This window comes from Acartia tonsa, chromosome 12 (assembly GCF_053477335.1).
Source record: "Acartia tonsa isolate MP-2025a chromosome 12, ASM5347733v1, whole genome shotgun sequence".
In the NCBI taxonomy this organism is placed as follows: Eukaryota; Metazoa; Arthropoda; class Copepoda; order Calanoida; family Acartiidae; genus Acartia; species Acartia tonsa.
The window spans coordinates 3,532,465-3,559,008 of NC_137271.1; the positions used below are offsets into that span (position 1 = coordinate 3,532,465).

General features: G+C 29.6%; 1 protein-coding gene and 1 long non-coding RNA gene across 6 annotated transcripts in view; both read right to left on the minus strand.

Annotated features, from left to right (window-relative positions):
* Positions 1–5,090: 5,090 nt before the first annotated feature.
* On the minus strand, positions 5,091–7,473 carry LOC145333127 (uncharacterized). Its single transcript, XR_013884469.1, has 3 exons — positions 7,391–7,473; positions 6,317–6,383; positions 5,091–5,935 (listed from the first exon to the last, which is right to left on the minus strand). It is a non-coding gene; the product is annotated as an uncharacterized LOC145333127 (long non-coding RNA).
* A 59-nt stretch (positions 7,474–7,532) lies between these two features.
* LOC145333124 (uncharacterized) overlaps positions 7,533–26,544 on the minus strand; it is a 79,046-nt gene continuing 60,034 nt past the window's right edge. For 2 of the 5 annotated variants that reach the window (XM_080178281.1, XM_080178279.1), the window contains exon 3: positions 7,533–9,101. The gene's annotated coding sequence lies outside the window, so the exon portion shown is untranslated. Of the gene's footprint in view, positions 9,102–9,878; positions 10,195–11,103; positions 11,177–26,544 lie in introns of those variants that run through there. The other 3 variants (XR_013884468.1, XR_013884466.1, XR_013884467.1) reach the window with 3 other exon arrangements.

Below are 26,544 nucleotides of genomic sequence, written 5' to 3' on the forward strand. Positions count from 1 at the left end.
CTTATCACCGGACTGTGAGAATGATTTACCACATATTTGACATAAATAAGGTTTCTCTCCAGTATGTGTTCTCATATGAATATCTCTATTACTAGCTGTACTAAATGTTTTTCCACAAATCTGACAAGAGTTCTTCTCTCTTTCAGTATCCATTATTCTAATATTATGGATATTTGATATTCTTACAAGTATCTCTCACAAATCTGAAATGTTAATTTCGAATAGTATAAAGTATTACTTTATTAATTATTTCTATTCATTACTATTATGATTTATGATTCTTTTTGTGGTATTAAAATAGGAAACCTGATTTAATGAATGGTAAGTAATATACTGCAGTATTATAAATGTGTCTAATGTACGATGTCAAATAATTTTAAAAAAATCAATTGTTATAATCTGATGATTGTACTTCAATGGTAAAAGTACATAAAAACAAAATTCAATATACTTTTAGAATATTTTCTAATAGATTTAGCTAACAGCTAGTTATATAGTTTCAACTTTTGATAATCAAGATTTTCTGTACAGTCCTTATTAAAAAAATAAATAGTATCAAATTATAGAATCAGAAAGGGAGAGGTCATTTTCTAGTAAATCCCGTAAAGGTGTGTGTTATAAGGCCTAAAAATAGTAGTAGAACGATAAGGTGCTCTAGATATATGTATTCCCTATTGAAAAGAACAATAGGGAAATTTTTTTTTTTTTTTTTGATAACCGTACCTGGATTATCTAAAAAAATACGAAATTTCTATCAAACGCTTTGTTTGGCTCAAACTGACAAAAATTAAAAAAAAATATAATTATAATAATAATGTTTTCTATAGGTACAAGGTAAAGGTTAAGAACAATCTATACCATTAAACAAAGGAAGAAGTCATTCTTTACAGGTTGATTTATTATAATTATATTTTTTTTTTATTTGTGTCAGTTTGAGCCAAACAAAGCATTTGATAGAAATTTCAGATATTCCAGGTACGGTTATCAAAAAAAAAAAAAAAAATTTCTTCCCTATTGTTCTATTCAATAGGAAATACAAATATATAGAGCACCTTATCGTTCTACTACTATTTTTAGGCCTTATAACACACACCTTTACGGGATTTACTAGAAAATGACCTCTCCCTTTATTAGAAATTTTACATTAATAAAATACTTACCAAAATCCTTTGTAGTTTTGACTGATATAACCAGCAATATTTCCTCAGCAAGCTAAAATAAATAAATCAACATAAAAAAGGGATTGTAGCTGTTTCTGAGAGGATATATTTAGCAGAGGCAAATAATGACTTAGCAAAACATTTTGTTTAAATAATTTCGAAATGATGACACAGAAATTAGGATTTAGCTTAAGGAGTGTAAACTATGTTTATTATACACATATAGGAATTATAAAAGAAGAAAAAATCATTCCCATAAAAAATCCCATTTTTTTAGTAAAAAATCGATTTCATTCCCTTAAAGTCTTAATAGATTTTTAAAAAAACCTTCAAAATTTTTTAAAAATCCTTCAATTAAGACCCTCAGGGAAATAAAAGGATTATATCAGGGATAAGGGATGGGAAACGTAGGAAAATATTATTTCAGGCCTATTTCAAGCCTAGGCCTATTTCTAGCCTAATAAACCAGTTTTGGGATGGCGCAGTCGTTCGTATATTACGCTAATAAAAAAGCTGTGTGTGTGTGTGTAGATAAAGTATAGAATCAAATTCAGGTAGCTAGTTTAAAGTAAAAAACATAACTTTTTATAAACCTATATATTAATGGCTTTTGTTAAAATGAATTTTTTTCTCTCCCAAAATTTTTTTATCTTTTACTTTGGTAATTTGAACTGTCAGAAAGCTATCGTTGGGTTTCCCTCAGACAGATTTTAGTTTGTATTATTTGCATTTTTATTAATGAGTAAAAATTTTATTTGAAAATTTCATTGCTAATTAAAATTCAAAATAAATAAATTAATATGCACTTGGGTAACATTCTATCAAGTATTCTTTGGATACTATTACGTAGTGATATATTTGTACTGTGTTGTATTGTACATATATTAGGGTTAAGATGTTGTATCAATTCCGTATTAAATTTTTAAAATTCAAAATACAACATCTAATTTATAAACTACCAAATGAAAATTCGTAGCTACCTCCTTTCCAAAAAATAATCCCGTTATTTTTGTTTTTTCTATATGGCCCTTTTTTAATGGTTAACTCTAAGCAGATTTAATAATTAAGCTAATGTGATCAAACACCATTTATATTTATTTTTTAGTAGCAGACGAAATCATTATTTTTTCGAGAATTGTCTGCTTCTAAAATTTTCGCCAATTGGTGATTGGTTGTTAAAAACAGGCCAATTCTTATTGGTTTAGAGCTATAGCTACTTGGGAGCGTCCGCCAGTTTGATAGTAATTTGTAATAGTTGCAATATCCCTTTAGAATCTAGGCCGGGACCTAATTAATGGCCAGGTTTCCTATCCCTTATCCCTGGATTATATAAAGAACCCAGAGAAAGAAAAATCCATTTCTTAATTGGAAGATTTTTGAAATATTTTTTGGATGATATTTTAAAGGGATAGTTGCATGAAGTGCATTTCAGAAAAATGATTTGAAGCAAAAGTTACAAGTGTACCATTTTAATATAATATATAATTTTGTATTACAATAAATAACAAACAATTACGCACCACTAAAATAGTCCTCATTCTGTTTCTTTTTGGAAAACAGGACAGCCATTTAAGTTGCATATATCCAAAAAATATGATTTTCAAGTCTTGATATCTTTAAAATTACCTGGTAGAAAATAGAAATTCTTTCAAATATATGTCCTATAGATGTAGTTTAAAACAATTAAACAGAAAAAATATGCAGTTCACTAAATTTAGAGTTAAATGCACTTCGTGGAAATACCCTTTCCAGATAGTTGTTGATGGTGAAATCCTAAATCTGTCAGAGAGCGTAATAGTTCTAGAGGAAAGGAAAGACAATTTTAAAATCTGTCTATGTAGGAATGTTATTTCTTATCACTGCCATGGTAATAAATGACTTTTTTTTGCTCAAGGGCATAAAGGATGGAGCAATAGCAATTTGAAATAATATAATTAATCAAAAGATTAGTTTTATGTAATATTACAGATTCATGGAAGTTATTAAAAACAGAATAGATATATGTATGTTTCATAGGTACCTATAAAAGTGATATTTCAAAAACTAAAGTTAAACTAAATTAAAAGTTAATAATTTAGAGCTTGAAATTCATCATTATAGAATAGAATGTTATTTTAAATAATTATTATTTAATTACATTGACAGAAGAAAAAGTCTGAAATAGTTTTACTAATTAAAACTCTATTTTGTAAAATTATTAATTACAGTAAACACATTTTACTCACCTCCAGCTCTATCTAGTTTCATCCACACTTCTTATTTATTCTTCTCATTTATTTCATTGCAGTTTTTATTATTCTGAAAAAAAATATGATATTTTAACATGTGAAGTAGGTTCTGTACATAACTTAAAATACAAAAGAATTTGAAGAACTTTGAACTTGCTACTTTCTTTGGTAAAATAATAATACATTTAACTATCACATCCTAACTTATGAAGTGTGTATTAAACATAATAAAAAATACATAAAATTAAATCTATCATTCAGCAAATTGAATTAAGCAGGAAAAATGGTAAAGTGAAGTTTTTAACAAAATATTTTTGAAATCAAAGCAATAGCATAAAGAACAAGAAGTTGCATTTAAATGCCAAAAATAAATTAACAAGAATAGCATACAACAAAATAGAAAGAGTAACAGACAGATTAAAATATATCAAGAACTAGACATTGGGTTCTTCAAGTTTACAGTCTTTTATATTTTCATAAAGCTCTGTATGATCACTATTGTCACTCTCATAAAGATAATCCCCAGTTTCTTCTTCTGTTACATTAACATCTGCATCAGCTTTGTCAATGAAAGCACGAAGTGCATTTAAAAAAAAATAGTGAAATGTAATTTTTTTTCTATTTTAAATAACGTAGTAATGCATAATAGCATTTACTAGTAAATAGAACTTCAAACTTTTTAGACAACAAAATACACATAACAAAGAATGACAAATAAAATATATAGTATAGTACTTAGAGTAGTGAACTTATTATATGTCTTAGTAGAATATATTAGGCATTTGATAGATATGATTATGTGATAAAGAATTTTAACATTGACCTGACAAAACTTTTTTTAATTGACAATATTTAAAATTGATTTGCCACATAAATTACACGAGTATGGTCTATTTTATATATATATATATATATATGTATATGGTTAGTCGGTATTTCCGCGTGAGATAATGTGTGTATTGTAAGTAAACCGGACGGTTTTCTTAATTTTTTAAAAAGTATCTATAGAAAACCTGTCCTATGAAGAAGCGGACGTTATTTTTTCTGTTTTTAAGTAACTTGCCCCAAGGGGAACCCCTGTTCAATTTTTTTATAATTCTTGTGAAATATGCGGCAATTCATTCTCTAATACTGGTGTTTTGGCTATACATATTAGTAAAAAAATAGACCATTCTCATGTAATTAATGTGGCAACTCACTTTAACTTATTTAGATATTGTCAAATAAAAAAAGTTCGGTTAGGTCAATTTTAAAAATTCTTTAACAGATAATAATATCTATCCAATGCCTAATATATTCTACTAAGACATATAAAAGTTAACTCTTCACTTTGTGGAACTATCCCTTTGAGGTAAATTCTTCCCAATATTTTTTCACAAAATATTCTTCTTTAACTTCCATTTCACCATTTTCTGTTTTTACTTGTGATTTATTTATAAATGATTTTTGAACTTATGTTGAACTTATTTTAGTTGGATAATTTCCAACATGTAGGCATTTGATTTTATTGAATTTGATCCAGTACAGCCAATTTAATGATGCCAACAATACCTCCTTAGATTTAACACTACTTCAACTTAAGAGCCATATAATATAAAAAAAACATATTATCAATAGTTTAAATATAGGCAGCCTAGGATGTGTATAGAAGACTGACAAGATAAAGGATAGAGGATTCATCATAATAATCAGGTTCTTCCTTGATGGTAAGAAGTTCACTATCCTCTTCTTTAATTTCTTCTTTTACATACTTTCCACAATCAATAAAGTCAGCAATTTGTTCGCTGTCTAAAGTTTCATTTTTGTATAATGAATTTTCTTCGGTGTGTGTTCTTTGATGTACATTTCTATAGCTAGAACGTGAGAAAGATTTCCCACATATTTCACATGAATATGGCTTCTCACCAGTATGTGTTCTAAAGTGTGATTTTTTATCCCCAGATGTTGGAAACGATTTACCACATATTTCACATGAATATGGTTTCTCTCCAGTATGTATTTTCATATGTCTATTCTTATCACCTGATGTAGTAAATGATTTACTACATACATCACATGAATAAGGTTTCTCTCCGGTATGAGTTCTCATATGGATATTTCTTATACCTAGTTGTGAGAATGATTTACTGCATAGCTCACATGAATATGGTTTCTCTCCAGTATGAATTCTCATATGGACATTTCTTTTGCCTAGTTGAGAAAATGATTTTCCACATATGTCACATGAATATGGTTTTTCTCCAAAATGTGCTCTCATGTGTTTATTTCTGGAGGCTAAGTCTGAGAATGATAAGCCACATACATCACATGAATATATTTTCTGTGAATGAGTTTTCATATGAGTATCTTTATGAATCAATTGTGAGAATGATTTTTCACATATTTCACATGAATATGGTTTCTCTCCGGTATGTATTCTTATATGCCTGTTTTTACTTTGAGAAGTAGTAAATATTTTGCCACAAATCTGACACTCATGCTTCTTTTTTTCTTGAGTTTCCATAATTATCTGTTGTTCTTATTTCTTCAGTAGTGTAAATCTCAACACTAAAAATTAAATCCTAATAAAAAAATTTTGTTTTTTTTAAATAATGGCTTTTGCACCTTCCAAAATTCGTCTTGAGGAGTAGAAGGAAACAAAAAATAGTTTTCAAAAATATTGATCCTAGCTAGAGAAATCCTGAAATAACTGTAAAATTCAGATAGTTTCTGCAAAATCTTATATGATGTTCAAACAGTAGATGTTAGTAACACTTTAAAATCATTGTAAAGTCCTATAGTTATTCCTTAATATAGTTCCTATAGTTATATTCATTTAACAATATCAAATTAATTGTTCAAACTGAAAGTTTTATCTCATTGATATACTGATGTACGAAATTCAATACCTTATTAATAAAAGGAATGATGTTAATGAAAGTTACTTACCTAAAATAATATGAAATCTAGAGACCACAGTTCTGATTGGTACAACCAACGATATTTCCTCACCAGACTAAAATTTTATGTATTTATGTATTTTAAATAGGAGTATTCCTAATCGAAAAGAACTATACCTAGACAAAATTAAATTTTTTATTTAAACTAATATAAATCTTATCGTTCTACTACTGTTTTTAAGCCTTAAAACTCACACATTTACAGAATTTTAGCACAACCTACCTCCCCCTTTTTTTTTTATATTAAAAACAATATTTAATGCAATGAAACTTCTATATATGGAGATCAAAAAAGTTTTAACTTAACACTAACAAATAAGATAAAAAAAATAAAATTCGGTGACATCAAAGATAATAAAGGTGGATTCTTAAAAAAAACAAATCACCAAAATTATTTATATAAAAAAAATCTTCCAAAATAATATTAAAAATTTCCAAAAAATTTGATAAATCGTATGTTAATTAGCCTTTTTGTTTCAATAAACTTATCTTTCAATTTATAGATAAAATTATGCAAAATCAAATTTTGGGGATCTGACTACTGCTAATTCAGTGTAAAATGTTTTTTTTAAGAACCCAGCTCTGGTCTCTCAGAGCACCGTTCATATTGCGTTACTCTTTCTGAATTGTTCACATAAAAATGGACAGACAAAGTTTTTAGAGACCATCGTTTTAGACCATTAAAGGGACATTAAAATGACGAGAAAGCATTGCATTTTTTTTAATTGATGGAATAAGCGAAAAAAGATATAAGAATGTATAAGATTCTAAATATTACTATCACAAAATTAGAAGTTACTAGTTTTGAGCTTGATAACTAGTTTTTAGAAACCTTAGTATGTTATGTTTAAAGCATATTACCACTTTATCAATTTAACGGGAAGGAATATGGGATCAGAAGTAAAATCAAAAGCTTGAAACATAATTGCCAGTCAAAATTCTTCATTTTTTTTTTCATTGATATTTGCTGAATAATGTGCAATCTGGCTAAAATATTATTGCACAAAAAAGCATTTCCACTATTCTAAACTTTTATTAACAAGAATAAAACCTTTCTACTCACCTCTATTTCCTTACTATTAACTATAATCTACAGACACAGTTCCTATTTTTTCTCCTCATTTATTTCATTACATTTATTAATCTGAAAACAAAATAATATTTTAACATATGAAGAAAATTATTTAAAAATATTAGTAGTGCTTTATCATTACTGCTTGTTTTTAAAATAAAAATGCTTATTTCCATGAAATGAATTTGAACTTTTGAATTATAATTTCATAAAATGTAGTTTTCAAAATATCAAGATTTTTAAAATCTTAATCTTGTGATTTATATTATTCACAACATCTTATAATTTAAAATTTACTAAATCAGTAAGATAACAGTCTCGGAAGAAGTGCTTATTTACCAAACTTAAATATTATACTATTCATTATCAAAATCTTCAATATCAATGGTATCAATATCAGAGAGATAATCACCAGTTTCTTCTTCTTTTATATTGACAGCATCATAAGCTTTGTCATTCTGTGAAGGCTTTTCTTTAATAGAGAGAGGATCATTATCAAGAGTTTCATCTTCCTTAAACTGTTCTTTTACATTCATGATATTAGGAGCTTCATCATCATTAACTGGTTCATCTTTAGTAGTAAGAGGATCAATAAAAAGAGGATCTTTATCAAGATTTTTTTCTTCACTAATTAATGATTTACTGCACTTTTCAGTTTCTTTCCTTCCAGATGTATGTTTCCTTACATGAATGTCTCTATTATGTTTTTCTAAGAATGATTTTCCACAAAGATCACATGAATATGGTTTTTCTCCACTGTGTGTTCTCATATGAATATCTTTTCTATCTGCACGTGAGAATGATTTAGAACATATTTCACATGAATACATCACAGGAATACGGTGTCTCTCCAGTATGTATCCTCATATGTCTATTTCTATCACCAGATTGAAAGAATGATTTTCCACATATATTACATGAATATGGTTTCTCTCCAGTGTGTGATCTCATGTGAGGATCTAAATGGTGAGATTGTGAAAATAATTTATTACATACATCACATGAATATGGCTTCTCTCCCGTATGTATTCTCATGTGTCTTTCTTTGTCACCAAATTGTTTGAATGACTTATCACATACCTCACATGAATATGGTTTAATTCCAGTATGAGTTCTCATATGAATTTCTTTTCTATCTGCACGTGAGAAGGATTTATCACAAACTTCACATGAATATGGTTTCTCTCCTGTATGTGTTCTCATATGTCTGTCTCTACTTTTAGAAGCTTTAAATGTTTTGCCACAAATCTGACAAGTATTATCCTTTACACTCTTATTGACGTTGTCAATGAAAGCAGGCTCCTCTTTAATAGAGAGAAGATCATTATCAAGAGTTTCTTCTTCCTTAATTTCTTCTTTTAAATAAATGATACTAGGAGCTTCATCATCATTAACTGGTTCATCTTTAGTAGTAGGAGGATTAATTACCACATTTTCTACCAATTCTTCATTTCTAGTATCACCTATTTCACTATGTGTTCTCATATGAATAACTTTTTGATCTCCACGTGAGAAAGATTTTCCACATGTTTCACATGAGTATGGTTTCTCTCCCGTAAGTGTTCTCATATGCCTGACTTTATTACTAGGTCTACTAAATGTTTTGCCACAAATCTGACAAGAGTTCTTCACTTTTTCACAATTCATTATTCTATGCTGTTATGTAATTATAGAGATTTCTACAGTTGCATCAGTCTCGAATCTGAAATATCAAGTTTATAATGACTTTAATTTTTCCTTAACTTAAATTCAATATGACTTCATAATCTATCTATAATACAAAGTAGAACGATGTCTGTCTGTTTGTCTGTCTGTTTGTCTGTCTGTTTGTCTGTCTGTTTGTTTGTTTGTAGCGAAGGATCTCGCTAACCACTGAACCGATCGGGTTCTCCTTAACAGGGTAGATTTTCATATGTCCCGGGAAGGTTTATAACTATTTTGGGGGAGGGTACTACCACCCTCCCTAGAGAAATTAAATTTTTTTAAAATTTCTCAATTTTAGAAAGAGAGTTCAACGAAAAACAAACATCAAACGTAAATTTTTTTTACTTTTTCTTTTAAAATCTAAAATAAGAAATTGAATTATTAAATTCGACTCTCTCCTCCTCAAGTGCCCCTAGAGGCCTCTAGGGGCGTAGCCGCTAGTATTGAACAAAGCAGTATAAATATTTTCTTATTACCTAGTCTTTTTCAATTCTGTACTCTTGATTCTAGCCATATTTATTAGAAGGGAATGAAAATAGGTCCCACGACATTCTTATGTAATATTCTTAGTAATATACTGCAGTGTTATAAGTGAGTCTAATATCAAATAATTAACCCCCCCCCCCTCTAAGTTTTTTTCATTGTATGAAAGATTTACAAAGAAGTGCTACACTTCTAAATATACTCTCCAATAAAATGTGATTGCAGGTGGGTGACTTGACGAGACTAACTAGTTGACAGACTTGTGGGAGCTCTACCAACAAATAAGCTTTACCTTAGTCAATTGTACAGAGTGTTGATCAAATATAGCACCAGAAGTCAGATCCAGCGTACTGGTTACCAACTGTAGGCTAGGACATGTGCAGAGGTGCTGTTCTGTGTTGATCAAATATAGCACCAGAAGTCAGATCCAGCGTACGGGCTACCAACTGTAGGCTAGGACATGTGCAGAGGTGCTGTTATGTGTTGATCAAATATAGCACCAGAAGTCAGATCCAGAGTACAGGTTACCAACTGTAGGCTAGGACATATGCAGATGTGCTGTTCTGGAAAAGGTTAATAATTCAGTAGCTGCAGCAAATTGATGCTTTCTAGAATATAGATAGATAAAAGATGTATAGGCTAAATCCTAGTTACAAAACCTATTCTACTCTAGTTAAATCCCACCCATACTTTATAGATGGGACTGTCACAACTAACAATATTTACTTTGCAGGCTGAAATAAGGGAGGGGGGAAGTTTGTAGAGTACACTTATAGGAAATGAAATTCAGTATCAAATAAGCTAAAATAATTAAATTAATATAATTCTATTTAATGTTTGATAATGATAAAGTATATTAAGTAACTTTGTGTATATAATAATATTCTAATGTGAGCATATACATCTTTATCTTTAAAAATTAGCTCAGAACTCTTAATTTTAGTTTTTGGTGAATGTTATACCCCACTTGCCCCTAGAACGAAAGTACCAAATAAAATCAGCTAGAAATCTTGAAAGATAAGCTAAGAACTCAAAATTTTGTTTTAGGGGAATGTTATACCCCATTTGCCCATAGAAGGAAAGTACCAAAATGAAATCTGTAGTGGCTAATTAGCACAATTATGTTAAAAAAGTCTACATTAAAAATATCAGCTAGATATCTTGAAAAATAAGCTAAAAACTCAAAATTTTTGTTTTTAGGGGGGTGTTATACCCCACTTACAAGTGTACATTTTATGACAAATGTTTTTATTACAAATGATTTTAAGACAAATTTATCTATATGACATTTTTACTTCAATGCCAAGTGAACCATTATGACAAATATTACTGAGCTTTGTTTATCATAATATATATCATTTGAATTTTTTCAAGAAAAACAGACTTTTTTAGTGAATTTATCATCATACAAAAATAGTCTTCTTTATAATAATTCACATGAAAGGTTGAAAAATTAAGAAAAAATTCTTGGAAGCTGGCTATTTTCAAATAAATAATCAACTAACTTTACTTATCACCTGAATTTTTAAGTCAACCTTGGATTGAGTTTTTAAAAAGTTTCTTATTTCTTTTATTTCATTTTATTAATCTGAAATAAATATATTAAAGTAATACAAGACATACAAATATCAATACAATAAAATATATTATGATTAAGGCAATAATTAAAGATCTAAAAATAGGAAGCATTTCTACAAAATTAATTAGCAAGCAAGTTTTTTTTTCTCGTGGAAAAGCAAGAAAAATTTACATTTTCAACTTGTTTATGAAGTTTTTACTCTCAAGAATATTATTTTATTCAACTTAAAATAAACCATTTAAAAAATATCTTTATCTTTAATGTCAAATAAGAGGAGAGTATCTTTCAAATATAATAGGTTTCCATTTGAAAAAATGGACCCTGTTAAATCTAATTCTTTAAATATAAACATTTAATAATAAAAGAAGAGACAGTTTTCCCATTTTAAGGAAGAAAAATTAATGCAAAAAAAAAAATCAATCAGATATTTCAAAATACATTTAATGATATTGTCTTAAATTATCAAAAGACCTTAAATGAATGATGAACATGAAACAAAGTAAAATATATTTCTGAAGTATTAGGATATGAATCAGAAATATAATTTGCACATTCTTTTTCAAATATTTACATTATTTTAATTTCAACTATAGTATCTAGGAACTTTATCAAGCAATACATCTAGCAAAATATTAGAATATGGCAAAAATAAAATATAAATATTAATAACACACTAAAATGTACAGTATTTTCTGGGTACTAAGGCAAATCTGAGGTAAATTCTTCCCAATATTTTTTCACCAAATCTTCTTCTTCAACTTCTATTTCAGCATTTTCTGTTTTTACTTTTGAAATATTAGTTTTGTCCTCTTCCTTTATAAATACTTGATCAAATTCAGGATTATCAATATTGTTGTCACTAATATCAATATTGTTTTCACTAATATCAATATTGTTTTCACTAATAACAATATTGTTGTCACTAATATCAATATTGTTGTAAATAACAGATAAATTATTCTCAGTAGTATGTACTTCATGAGTCTTAGCATGTTTATTTCTGTTGCTTGATCGAGTAAATAATTTTCCACATATTTCACATGAATATGGTTTCTCACCAGTGTGTGTTCTCATATGTCTGTCTTTATGACTAGACTGTGAGAATGACTTATCACATATATTACATGAATATGGTTTCTCTCCAGTATGAGTTCTAATATGATTATTTTTATCACCAGATTGTGAGAATGCTTTTCCACATATATCACAAGAATATGGTTTCTCTCCTGTATGGGTTCTCATATGTTTATTTTTTGCACTTAAATCTGAGAATGATCTTTTACATATCTCACATGAATATGGTTTCTCTCCAGTATGAGTTACAATATGCTTAGCTCTTCTGTTTAAATGGGAGAATGATTTACCACATACATCAAATGAATATGGTTTCTCACCAATGTGAGTTTTCATATGTCAGTCTTTACTTTGAGCTGTGGTGAATGATTTTCTACATATTTCACATGAATATGGTTTTTCACAAATATGTGTTCTCATATGTCTATCTTTATTACTAGACTGTGAGAATGATTTATCACATATATTACATGAGTATGGCTTTTCTCTTGTATGTGTTCTCATATGTATATTTTTCTTGCTTAATTGTGAGAATGATTTACCACAAACACTACATGAATATGGTTTCTCTCCTGTATGTGTTCTCATATGAGTGTTTCTACTACTTGCTGTACTAAATGATTTGCCACAAATCTGACAAGAGTTCTTCTCTTTTTCACTATCCATTATTCTATGCTTTTATATAATTAAATATAATTGATTGATATTCCTACAGTGGCATCAGTCACTAATCTGAAATAGTAAACTTATATAACTTGGAACGAAATAAAGTATTTATTACTTAATTCATTCTTTTCTTTTTTTTATGGTTTGTGTTTATTTCATTGGTATTAAAATAGGACATACTTAATGGTAAGTAACATGCTGCTGTATTATTGTAAGTGAGCCTGATATTAAATAATTTAAAATTAACAAATAAATTGTTATTATCTGATTATTGTATCTCATTGCTATACATACATAAGAACACAATTCTTGTGGTTTAATTATCAAGTAGAAACTCCAGACTGGCCAGCCAATTTTATAAAAACGTAGGTATATAACGTACACCCAAAAAAATATGTTACGTACATAAAAAAACATACAAAACATACATTCCTAATACAAATAATGATTTTTTTTCTAGTTACCTATACCAATACATTTAAGTATACTGGCGGCTACGCCTCTATAAGTCTCTAGGTGCACATAAAATGTTTTCTTTTCAATCTATGTTAAGATAAGCTGTTGACCAAAAATTATTTTAACGCCACTAAATGGTGTTAGTTATGTCCTTTTTTTTGCGATTTCTCTTGAGAGGGTTTTTGGGGAGGGTTATTGGGGTAATTTTTTTTCTATGGTCAATTTCTCTTGGGATGGTGGTTGGTTGTACTCTTAACCCTAAATAGTTATAAACCTTCCCAGGACCTATAAGAAGCTACCCTGTGATGGAGAACCATGATATCGGTTTAGCAGTTAGCGAGATCCTTTAGTACAAACAAACCTAGATCCTGTTATCCTTATAATAAAGTAACAGGATGTCAATCTGTTTGTATGTTTGTACCGAAGGATCTAGCTAACCGCTGAACCAATACCCTCCCATGAGTAAATCGCTCTTAGAACCCCCCCAACCAAATTTTTTTTCCAAAATGAATTTTAAAATGAAATTAAATTTTTTTTTTGGGGGGGGAGGCCGGGGGGTTGGTTTGGCACTAAAAAGTTTTTTTTTTCATTTTCCTTTTTAAATCTAAAATATAAATTTGGGTTATTGAATACAACACAAGGTCTCTAGGTGCGTAGCCGCTATTTACGTACAAAGTATAACCTAGTATAAGGACTACTGGCTACGCCCTATGAGGCCTCTAGAAGGAACTTGAGAAGAGGAGCTGAACAATTTTTAATTGTGGATTTAAAAAAAAGTAAAAAACAAGGATGACTACAGCTATAAGTAGCAAAGCTCAAAAGTTATTAGATAAGCATTCAACTTAATTAAATAAATCAAAAAGTCAAATATATAATAACGTGAATATCTAGGAATAAATTTAGCACCCCAACCAAATCTCAATGAAACTTAGTGGAAGTATTAAGGATAAAAACTTATACAATTACTAAAAATTAGAACCCACTATTGAGAATATGAGTAGAGAAAATCACAAAAATCTTTACATCTAGGAATCAATAAAACTTTTTGAAAATATGTAGAATGTAAATTTATTTAATTTGAATCTTGAATAGTAGTCCAGAAAAACACGAAAACTTGAAAACCTATGAATCGATCTAGTACCCCAACCAAAAGGATATGTAGGATGTGAACTTATTCAATCACTAAACATTTTCGCTGTCTATCTTGAATGGGAGCCAAGAAAATCACGTTTCTCTAATAGCATTATATAAAGTAAATTATAGAGTAGCTCCACTGTTACATACACACCTCTATGTAATGTACATGACGTACTCAGACTTGAGACGTTACGTACATTCAGGCCAGTCTGGATTTTAATCAAATAGGTATTTTATATGGAAAAGGGGACTATGCACGAACGAGGGCGGCTCATTAATTTTTGGCATAAATTAACTTGTCATAAATACATTTGTCATAAAACCATAGGTATGACATAAAAATACACTTGTCATAAAAACCATTTAAATCATTTTTAAAAACCTAAAAAAATATTTTTAATCAACTCTTTATAAATAAATTAAACTGTTGTTTACTTGTTATAAAGGTATGTTTGTCATAAAAATATTTATCATAAAGGTACATTTGTCATTAAAGATACATTTGTTTTAGGGTAAATTTGTCACAAAGTACGTTTGTCATAAAGTACATTTGTCATTATGGTACATTTTTCATAAAAGTACCTTTGTCAAAAAAAGGGTTGGCAAACTGTATCCGAAACCGGAATCCGCCCAATTTTTGAATCCAGAATCCATTTTTTAATAGCAGATTCAGATTTTTAATTGTTAGGCTTAAATTTTAGGTTTTTAAAAATAATTTAGATGGTTTTATGACAAATTTTCCTTTATGAAAAACGTACCTTTATGACAAATGTATCTTTATGAAAAACGTACGTTTATGACAAATGTATCTTTATGTCAAATGTATTTATGACAAATTTATTTATGTCACATGTATTTATGACTAACTAAAGAGCTAAAATTTTGGATCTAGTGCAGTTCACTCAATAATACTCACCGCAATTTTTGTAATTTCCACTCCTAAGTGTACTCCTCTTATCCATCTTATTTCATTGTATTTATCTGAAAATATAATTATACAGTATTATTAAAGTATATGATATAATGTTAAAAAAAGTGGTAGTGTTATTACCACGCATTATACATTTGAATTTTTAATTCCTACCTAGTTTAATACACCTTATTTATCTTTTTTCATTGGTTCTTTACTTTACATTAGAAAATACTAAAATTACGGGAATGTTGAGAAAATGTTTAGGTACCTACAAACTTAATTCTTTTAAATTTACAGCAATATACAGAATACAAAGTAAACCTGAAAAGAGGGAGGGCAGGTGTGGCACTTTTAGAAACCAAAATTAAAAGTCAAAGGAACTCAACTAACAAAACAGTTACAACACTGAAATTGGCATGGCGGTAGCTATCAAGAGGTAAAGTGTGAAACTGTAAAAAAACGGCGGTAGAACCACCGTTCATACCGAAAACCGCCATTTTACGCCGAATTTTTTGCCTTCTCTTGCCAAGGTTTATGTTGAATATAGTTATATCAACTAAGATAATTAAGTTTATGTTAAGCAAATTATTTTTGCAATATCATCAAATACTTTTGTGTTTAAAGCTTTTGAAACAACAGTTTGAACTCAACAAAATATTTGATGATATGCTTTTAATTTCAAAGTTTTTTATATAAAACCTTGGTGAAACTTTTTTTTAGTCAATGTAACTATATTAAGCATAAATCTAGTATATTTGGCAGAAAACTACTCAGGTTCACTGCTGGAATGTGCTTAAAATCACTTGGTCTCGTTCGTGCATAGTCCTCTTTCATTATATTTTTATTTGGCACATACGATTTTTTTCTTCAATATTCAAACATTTTCAACATAAAAAAGGAAATATTGGGCTTGTTTTTCTAGTTATAAATACAATTATTTTTGTAAAATCGCTTTTAAGACTTGATCTACCTGTAAAAGTTTGCAAATTGAATTTTGACACTTTCTTTCTAGGGGCTTGTGGGGTAAATCACCACCCTAAATACTAAAATTATAAAATTTGTGCTTGTTTTAAAGATATTGTATTGATTTTTTTAAGGAACCATTTTTTTCATCAACGAGTTAATTAGCCAATACAGATTTAATTGTGGCACTTTCATACTAGGGACTAGTAACCTTAAAACTTATAATTTTTGTATTTGTGGGGAAGTCCAAAATAGTAAAGGGCCAAAGTTAAATCTGTAATGGCTACTTATTTCAGTTATGTAAAAAACGTTTTCATTAAAAAATAAGCTCGATAACACTAAAGAATAAGTTAAGACTTACAATTTTATTTTTTTAGGGGATATTTTTTACCCACTTGCCCTTAGAAGGAAAATTTTAAATTTTCAAAGTTTTGCAGGTAGATCTAATATTATAAGAAGTTTTAAAAACCAGAATTGGATTAATAACTATAAAAACAAGCCCAATCAGACAGTGCAATATTTTATACTAAAATTTAATTTCCTTATAATTGTACTAACTCCCCCCCCCCCCCCCCTCTTCTTAATGACATCATCTCAAAACAACTTTTAAAAATCAAAAACAAGAACAAAGGGGAATTACTTCTGTAGTAAAATTATTAACATAATATTAAATATTTACATTATTGTAATTTCAACTATAACATCTAGATACTTTGAAGCATTAACACTTGTAAAATTACAAAGTAATGAATATAAAGTAAAAATGAATTTAAATACAGTATTAACATTATTAATAACAATTTAATTTTCATCATGAATAACAATGTCCACAGTAGCTAATACTAAGGCAAATCTGAGGTAAATTCTTCCCAATATTTTTTCACCAAATCTTCTTCTTCAACTTTTATTACAGCACTTTCTGTTTTTACTTGAGAAATATTAGTTTTGTCCTCTTCTTTTATAAATACTTGTTCAAATTCAGGATTATCAATATTGTTGTCACTAATATCAATATTGTTATCACTAATATCAATATTGTTGTCACTAATATCAATATTGTTGTCACTAATATCAATATTGTTGTCACTAATATCAATATTGTTGTCACTAATATCAATATTGTTGTCACTAATATCAATATTGTTGTCACTAACAGATATATTATTCTCACTAGTATGTACTTCATGTGTCTTAGCATGTTTATTTCTGCTGCTTAAATGACTAAATGATTTGCCACATACATCACATAAATATGGCTTCTCTCCTGTATGTATTCTCATATGTCTTTCTCTATCTTGAAGTGTGATGAATGATTTCTCACATATTTGACATGAATATGGTTTCTCACCTGTATGTGTTCTCATGTGAACATCTTTATTTTGAGATGAAGTAAATGTTTTGCTACATATTTCACATGAATATGGTTTCTCTCCAGGGTTGTCGAATTGGGCACTTTTTTTGATATTGGGCGGCCCAATTGCCCAAAAGGGTTTTAGGCGGGTTTTGGGCGCCCAAAAGTGGTTTTGGGCACCCTTTTTGGGCAAATGTCGTTAAAAGCATATAAAAGGATATAAAATAGCCTAAAACCATACCTAAACTTATTAGAAATAAAATAGCCTAAAACCATCTCAGGACCTATAAAGGCTCCACTGGAAAGGAGAACCATATCGGTTCAGCAGTTAGCGAAATCCTTCTCTAGATACAAAAAAAGCTTACTAATTTATATAGTTAACTAGCGGCTACGGCCCTAGAGGCCTCTAGGGGCACTTGAGGAGGGGAGAGTCAAATTTGATAATCCAATTATTATATTAGATTTAAAAAGAAAAAGTAAAAAATAATTGGGGGGGGGGGAATAATTTTTTTTTTTGGGGGGGGGGGTGGGTTTCCTCCCCCCCATTTTTATTTTTAGCTTTAAAAAAATTTTAAAAAAGATTTGGGGGGAGTGTAATTTTTTTCTAGGGGCGATTTTTCTTAGGAGGGTGGTGGTACCCTCCCCCAAAATAGTTATAAACCTTCCCAGAACCTATAAGAAGCTACCCTGTTAAGGAGAACCCGATCGGTTCAGCGGTTAGCGAGATCCTTCGGTACAAACACACAGACAAACAAACAAACAGACACACACCCTGTTACTTTAGTATAAGGATATCACCCAAAAAATAGGCCCGCCCCCCCTCTTTTTTAACCCCCTCCCCCTTTATCTCTCCCCCAAAAGGGGGGTGCCCAAAACTGCCCAAAAGGATCTTATATCGGGCGGCCCAAAACCGCCCGCCCAAAACTGCCCGCCCAAAAGCGCCCGCCCAAAATGACAACCCTGTTTCTCTCCAGTATGCACTTTCATATGTTTATTTTTAGCATGAAATGAAGTAAATGATTTCTCACATATTTGACATGAATATGGTTTCTCACCTGTATGTGTTCTCATGTGAACATCTTTATTATGAGATGTGGTGAATGATTTTTCACATATTTTACATGAATAAGGTTTCTCACCAGTATGTGTTCTCATATGTGAATCTTTATGATGAGATAGAGAAAATGATTTTCCACATATTTTACATGAATATGGTTTCTCTCTTGTATGAGTTCTCATATGTTTATCTTTATCACCAGACTGTAAGAATGATTTACCACATATTTTACATGAATATGGTTTCTCACCAGTATGTGTTCTCATATGAATGTCTTTATTATAAGACCGAGTAAATGACTTCTCACATATATCACATGAATATGGTTTCTCACCAGTATGTGTTCTCATATGTGATTCTTTATTTTGAGATGAAGTAAATTTTTTATCACAAATGTCACATGAATATGGTTTCTCTCCCGTATGATATCTCATATGTCTGTCTTTATTATGAGCTGTGGTGAATGATTTTCCACAAATATCACATGAATATGGTTTCTCTCCAGTATGTATTCTCATATGAATGTCTCTATAACTAGCTGTACTAAATGTTTTGCCACAAATCTGACAAGAGTTCTTCTCTTTTTCACAATCCATTATTCTATGCTATTATGTAGTTATAGAGATTTGATATTCCTACAGTGGCATCATCTGAAATATAAAGTTTATAATGACTTTAATTTTTCCTTAACTTAAATTCAATATGACTTCATAATCTATATTGAACAAAGCAGTATAAGTATTTCCTTATTATTATTATTTTTCTGTTCTGTACTCTTAATTCTAGCCATATTTATTAGAACAGAATGAAAATAGGTCCCACGACATTCTTTAGTAATGTTATTAGTTATATACTGCAGTGTTATAAGTGAGTCTAATATCAAATAATTTAACCCCCCCCCCTCTAAGTTTTTTTCATTGTATGAAAGATTTACAAAGAAGTGCTACACTTCTAAATATACTCTCCAATAAAATGTGATTGCAGGTGGGTGACTTGACGAGACTAACTAGTTGACAGACTTGTGGGAGCTCTACCAACAAATAAGCTTTACCTTAGTCAATTGTACAGAGTGTTGATCAAATATAGCACCAGAAGTCAGATCCAGCGTACTGGTTACCAACTGTAGGCTAGGACATGTGCAGAGGTGCTGTTCTGTGTTGATCAAATATAGCACCGGAAGTCAGATCCAGCGTACGGGCTACCAACTGTAGGCTAGGACATGTGCAGAGGTGCTGTTCTGTGTTGATCAAATATAGCACCAGAAGTCAGATCCAGAGTACAGGTTACCAACTGTAGGCTAGGACATATGCAGATGTGCTGTTCTGGAAAAGGTTAATAATTCAGTAGCTGCAGCAAATTGATGCTTTCTAGAATATAGATAGATAAAAGATGTATAGGCTAAATCCTAGTTACAAAACCTATTCTACTCTAGTTAAATCCCACCCATACTTTATAGATGGGACTGTCACAACTAACAATATTTACTTTGCAGGCTGAAATAAGGGAGGGGGGAAGTTTGTAGAGTACACTTATAGGAAATGAAATTCAGTATCAAATAAGCTAAAATAATTAAATTAATATAATTCTATTTAATGTTTGATAATGATAAAGTATATTAAGTAACTTTGTGTATATAATAATATTCTAATGTGAGCATATACATCTTTATCTTTAAAAATTAGCTCAGAACTCTTAATTTTAGTTTTTGGTGAATGTTATACCCCACTTGCCCCTAGAACGAAAGTACCAAATAAAATCAGCTAGAAATCTTGAAAGATAAGCTAAGAACTCAAAATTTTGTTTTAGGGGAATGTTATACCCCATTTGCCCATAGAAGGAAAGTACCAAAATGAAATCTGTAGTGGCTAATTAGCACAATTATGTTAAAAAAGTCTACATTAAAAATATCAGCTAGATATCTTGAAAAATAAGCTAAAAACTCAAAATTTTTGTTTTTAGGGGGGTGTTATACCCCACTTACAAGTGTACATTTTATGACAAATGTTTTTATTACAAATGATTTTAAGACAAATTTATCTATATGACATTTTTACTTTAATGCCAAGTGAACCATTATGACAAATATTACTGAGCTTTGTTTACCATAATATATATCATTTGAATTTTTTCAAGAAAAACAGACTTTTTTAGTGAATTTATCATCATACAAAAATAGTCTTCTTTATAATAATTCACATGAAAGGTTGAAAAATTAAGAAAAAATTCTTGGAAGCTGGCTATTTTCAAATAAATAATCAACTAACTTTACTTATCACCTGAATTTTTAAGTCAACCTTGGATTGAGTTTTTAAAAAGTTTCTTATTTCTTTTATTTCATTTTATTAATCTGAAATAAATATATTAAAGTAATACAAGACATACAAATATCAATACAATAAAATATATTATGATTAAGGCAATAATTAAAGATCTAAAAATAGGAAGCATTTATACAAAATTAATTAGCAAGCAAGTTTTTTTTCACGTGGAAAAGCAAGAAAAATTTACATTTTCAACTTGTTTATGAAGTTTTTACTCTCAAGAATATTATTTTATTCAACTTAAAATAAACCATTTAAAAAATATCTTTATCTTTAACGTCAAATAAGAGGAGGGGATCTTTCAAATATAATAGGTTTCGGATCATGGAAAGAAAACAAAGTCATTCCTAAATTAGGACAGAAGTCACCTTCCTAGGAAGGACATAAGTAGCCTTCCTTAAGTGAGAATTTGTTAGATGAAGGGCATAACATGCCTCCCTTAACAAAGATTTTGCAAGATTGAGGACATAAGTAGCCTCCCTTCACCTCACAAAACCTAGCTTTTTGATCCTTCACATAGCAAAATCTTGCATAAAATTGGTTTTTGGTCCATCACATAGCAAAATATTAGAAAACTTAGCTTTTCTGTCCTTCACATAGCTAATTCTTGCAAAACATAGCAAATTCTTGCAAAACATAGCAAATTCTTACAAAACATAGCAAATTCTTGCAAAACATAGCAAATTCTTGCAAAACATAGCAAATTCTTGCAAAACACAGCAAATTCTTGGAAAACTTAGCTTTTTTGTCCTTCACATAGCAAATTCTTGCAAAACATAGCAAATTCTTGGAAAACTTAGCTATTCTGTCCTTCACATAGCTAATTCTTGCAAAACATAGCAAATTCTTGCAAAACATAGCAAATTCTTGCAAAACATAGCAAATTCTTACAAAACATAGCAAATTCTTGCAAAACATAGCAAATTCTTACAAAACATAGCAAATTCTTAGAAAACTTAGCTTTTCTGTCCTTCACATAGCAAATTCTTGCAAAACATTGCAAATTCTTGCAAAACATAGTAAATTCTTAGAAAACTTAGCTTTTCTGTCCTTCACATAGCTAATTCTTGCAAAACATAGCAAATTCTTGCAAAACATAGCAAATTCTTACAAAACATAGCAAATTCTTGCAAAACATAGCAAATTCTTGCAAAACTTAGCTTTTCTGTCCTTCACATAGCTAATTCTTGCAAAACATAGCAAATTCTTACAAAACATAGCAAATTCTTGCAAAACATTGCAAATTCTTACAAAACATAGCAAATTCTTGCAAAACATAGCAAATTCTTACAAAACATAGCAAATTCTTACAAAACATAGCAAATTCTTGCAAAACATAGCAAATTCTTACAAAACATAGCAAATTCTTGCAAAACATTGCAAATTCTTACAAAACATAGCAAATTCTTACAAAACATAGCAAATTCTTGCAAAACATAGCAAATTCTTGCAAAACATAGCAAATTCTTGCAAAACATAGCAAATTCTTGCAAAACATAGCAAATTCCTTGAAAACTTAGCTTTTCTGTCCTTCACATAGCAAATTCTTGCAAAACATAGCAAATTCTTAGAAAACTTAGCTTTTCTGTCCTTCACATAGCTAATTCTTGCAAATTCTTACAAAACATAGCAAATTCTTGCAAAACATAGCAAATTCTTACAAAACATAGCAAATTCTTGCAAAACATAGCAAATTCTTGCAAAACATAGCAAATTCTTGCAAAACATAGCAAATTCTTGCAAAACATAGCAAATTCTTGCAAAACATTGCAAATTCTCACAAAACATAGCAAATTCTTGCAAAACATAGCAAATTCTTACAAAACATAGCAAATTCTTGCAAAACATAGCAAATTCTTGCAAAACATAGCAAAATCTTGCAAAACATAGCAAATTCTTGCAAAACATAGCAAATTCTTGCAAAACATTGCAAATTCTTGCAAAACATAGCAAATTCTTACAAAACATAGCAAATTCTTACAAAACATAGCAAACTCATGCAAAACATAGCAAATTCTTACAAAACATAGCAAATTCTTAGAAAACTTAGCTTTTCTGTCCTTCACATAGCTAATTCTTGCAAAACATAGCAAATTCTTGCAAAACATAGCAAATTCTTACAAAACATAGCAAATTCTTACAAAACATAGCAAATTCTTGCAAAACATAGCAAATTCTTGCAAAACATAGCAAATTCTTGCAAAACATAGCAAATTCTTGGAAAACTTAGCTTTTCTGTCCTTCACATAGCAAATTCTTGCAAAACATAGCAAATTCTTGGAAAACTTAGCTTTTCTGTCCTTCACATACCAAATTCTTGCAAAACATAGCAAATTCTTAGAAAACTTAGCTTTTCTGTCCTTCACATAGCTAATTCTTGCAAAACATAGCAAATTCTTGGAAAACTTAGCTTTTCTGTTCTTCACATAGCAAATTCTTGCAAAACATAGCAAATTCTTGCAAAACATAGCAAATCCTTGCAAAACATAGCAAATTATTGCAAAACATAGCAAATTCTTGCAAAACTTAGCTTGTTTGTCCTTCACATAGCAAATTCTTGGAAAACATAGCTTTTCTGTCCTTCACATAGCTAATTCTTGCAAAACATAGCAAATTCTTACAAAACATAGCAAAATCTTGCAAAACATTGCAAATTCTTACAAAACATAGCAAATTCTTGCAAAAAATAGCAAATTCTTACAAAACATAGCAAATTCTTGCAAAACATAGCAAATTCTTACAAAACATAGCAAATTCTTGCAAAACATAGCAAATTCTTACAAAACATAGCAAATTCTTACAAAATGTAGCAAATTCTTGCAAAACATAGCAAATTCTTGCAACAGGGGTCCCAAATTCAAAAACGAATTTTCAGCGCGATCCGACCACCGGTTCTTGAGATACAGTGACCTGGTGTCCTTGGTACCAACGGTAAGATTTGGGAAATGGTTCGAATCCTTAGTCCAAAAATTTTTTAACACTTAGAATATTTTCGACCTGGTGGCTTCTCAGTAGGTACGCTTGGTGTAAACCTGGGTATTTTTTCTTCAAAAATTTGACTAAGTGTCAAAATATTTTTGGACTTGGCCAAAGAGGACTATCCACGAACAAGAGCACGTGATTCTAAGTACATTCCAGCATTGATCCTGAGTATTTTCTTTCAGAATATAATAGGTCACTATCAATAATTAATATATTGACGAGAAAATTTATGTTTCACCACTTCCAGTTGAAGAAAAGTAAAAAAATGTCCACCATTTTTCGTTAAAATTCTATCAAACGTTTTGTTGAGTTTGGGGTGTCTTTAATTGTCCATGTTGTCAAATGATAAAAAGTAAAAAATGTCAAAAGCACATTTACTATATCTCATATGTATGTTTAAATTCATGCTGATATGGATTAATTTACAATCTATATAACACGAGTATTCGCATATGTATCATCAAATATCCATTTTATTAAAAGAATTAGCTTCATAAAAGTTTTCAAAATCAATTGAAATACCTAAAAAAAACATGGTGAAACATAAATTTTCTCGTCAATATATCAATAATATATGGTGACCTATTATATTCTGAAAGAAAATAGTTAGGATCAATGCTGGAAGGTACTTAGAATCATGTGCTCTCGTTCGTGGATAGTCCTCTTTACTAAGGATTCGAACCATTTCCCAAATCTTACAGTCGGTACCAAGGACACCAGGTCACTGTATCTCAAGAACCGGTGGTCGGATCGCGCTGAAAATTCGTTTTTGAATTTGGGACCCCTATTGCAAGAATTTGCTATGTTTTGCAAGAATTTGCTACATTTTGTAAGAATTTGCTATGTTTTGTAAGAATTTGCTATGTTTTGCAAGAATTTGCTATGTTTTGTAAGAATTTGCTATGTGAAGGACAGAAAAGCTAAGTTTTCGAAGAATTTGCTATGTTTTGCAAGAATTTGCTATGTTTTGCAAGAATTTGGTATGTTTTGCAAGAATTTGCTATGTTTTGCAAGAATTTGCTATGTTTTGCAAGAATTTGCTATGTTTTGCAAGAATTTGCTATGTTTTGCAAGAATTTGCTATGTTTTGCAAGAATTTGCTATGTTTTGCAAGAATTTGCTATGTTTTGCAAGAATTTGCTATGTTTTGTAAGAATTTGCTATGTTTTGCAAGAATTTGCTATGTTTTGTAAGAATTTGCAATGTTTTGCAAGAATTTGCTATGTTTTGTAAGAATTTGCTATGTTTTGCAAGAATTAGCTATGTGAAGGACAGAAAAGCTAAGTTTTCTAAGAATTTGCTATGTTTTGCAAGAATTTGCTATGTGAAGGACAGAAAAGCTAAGTTTTCCAAGAATTTGCTATGTTTTGCAAGAATTTGCTATGTTTTGCAAAAATTTGCTATGTTTTGTAAGAATTTGCTATGTTTTGTAAGAATTTGCTATGTTTTGCAAGAATTTGCTATGTTTTGTGAGAATTTGCAATGTTTTGCAAGAATTTGCTAAGTTTTGTAAGAATTTGCTATGTTTTGCAAGAATTAGCTATTTGAAGGACAGAAAAGCTAAGTTTTCTAAGAATTTGATATGTTTTGTAAGAATTTGCTATGTTTTGCAAGAATTTGCTATGTTTTGTAAGAATTTGCTATGTTTTGTAAGAATTTGCTATGTTTTGCAAGAATTTGCTATGTTTTGTGAGAATTTGCAATGTTTTGCAAGAATTTGCTATGTTTTGCAAGAATTTGCTATGTTTTGCAAGATTTTGCTATGTTTTGCAAGAATTTGCTATGTTTTGCAAGAATTTGCTATGTTTTGTAAGAATTTGCTATGTTTTGCAAGAATTTGCTATGTTTTGTAAGAATTTGCAATGTTTTGCAAGAATTAGCTATGTTTTGTAAGAATTTGCTATGTTTTGCAAGAATTAGCTATGTGAAGGACAGAAAAGCTAAGTTTTCTAAGAATTTGCTATGTTTTGTAAGAATTTGCTATGTTTTGCAAGAATTTGCTATGTTTTGTAAGAATTTGCAATGTTTTGCAAGAATTTGCTATGTTTTGTAAGAATTTGCTATGTTTTGCAAGAATTAGCTATGTTTTGTAAGAATTTGCAATGTTTTGTAAGAATTTGCTATGTTTTGCAAGAATTTGCTATGTTTTGTAAGAATTTGCAATGTTTTGCAAGAATTTGCTATGTTTTGTAAGAATTTGCTATGTTTTGCAAGAATTAGCTATGTGAAGGACAGAAAAGCTAAGTTTTGCAAGAATTTGCTATGTTTTGCAAGAATTTGCTATGTTTTGCAAGAATTTGCTATGTTTTGCAAGAATTTGCTATGTTTTGCAAGAATTTGCTATGTTTTGCAAGAATTTGCTATGTGAAGGACAGAAAAGCTAAGTTTTGTAAGAATTTGCTATGTTTTCTAAGAATTTGCTATGTTTTGCAAGAATTTGCTATGTTTTGTAAGAATTT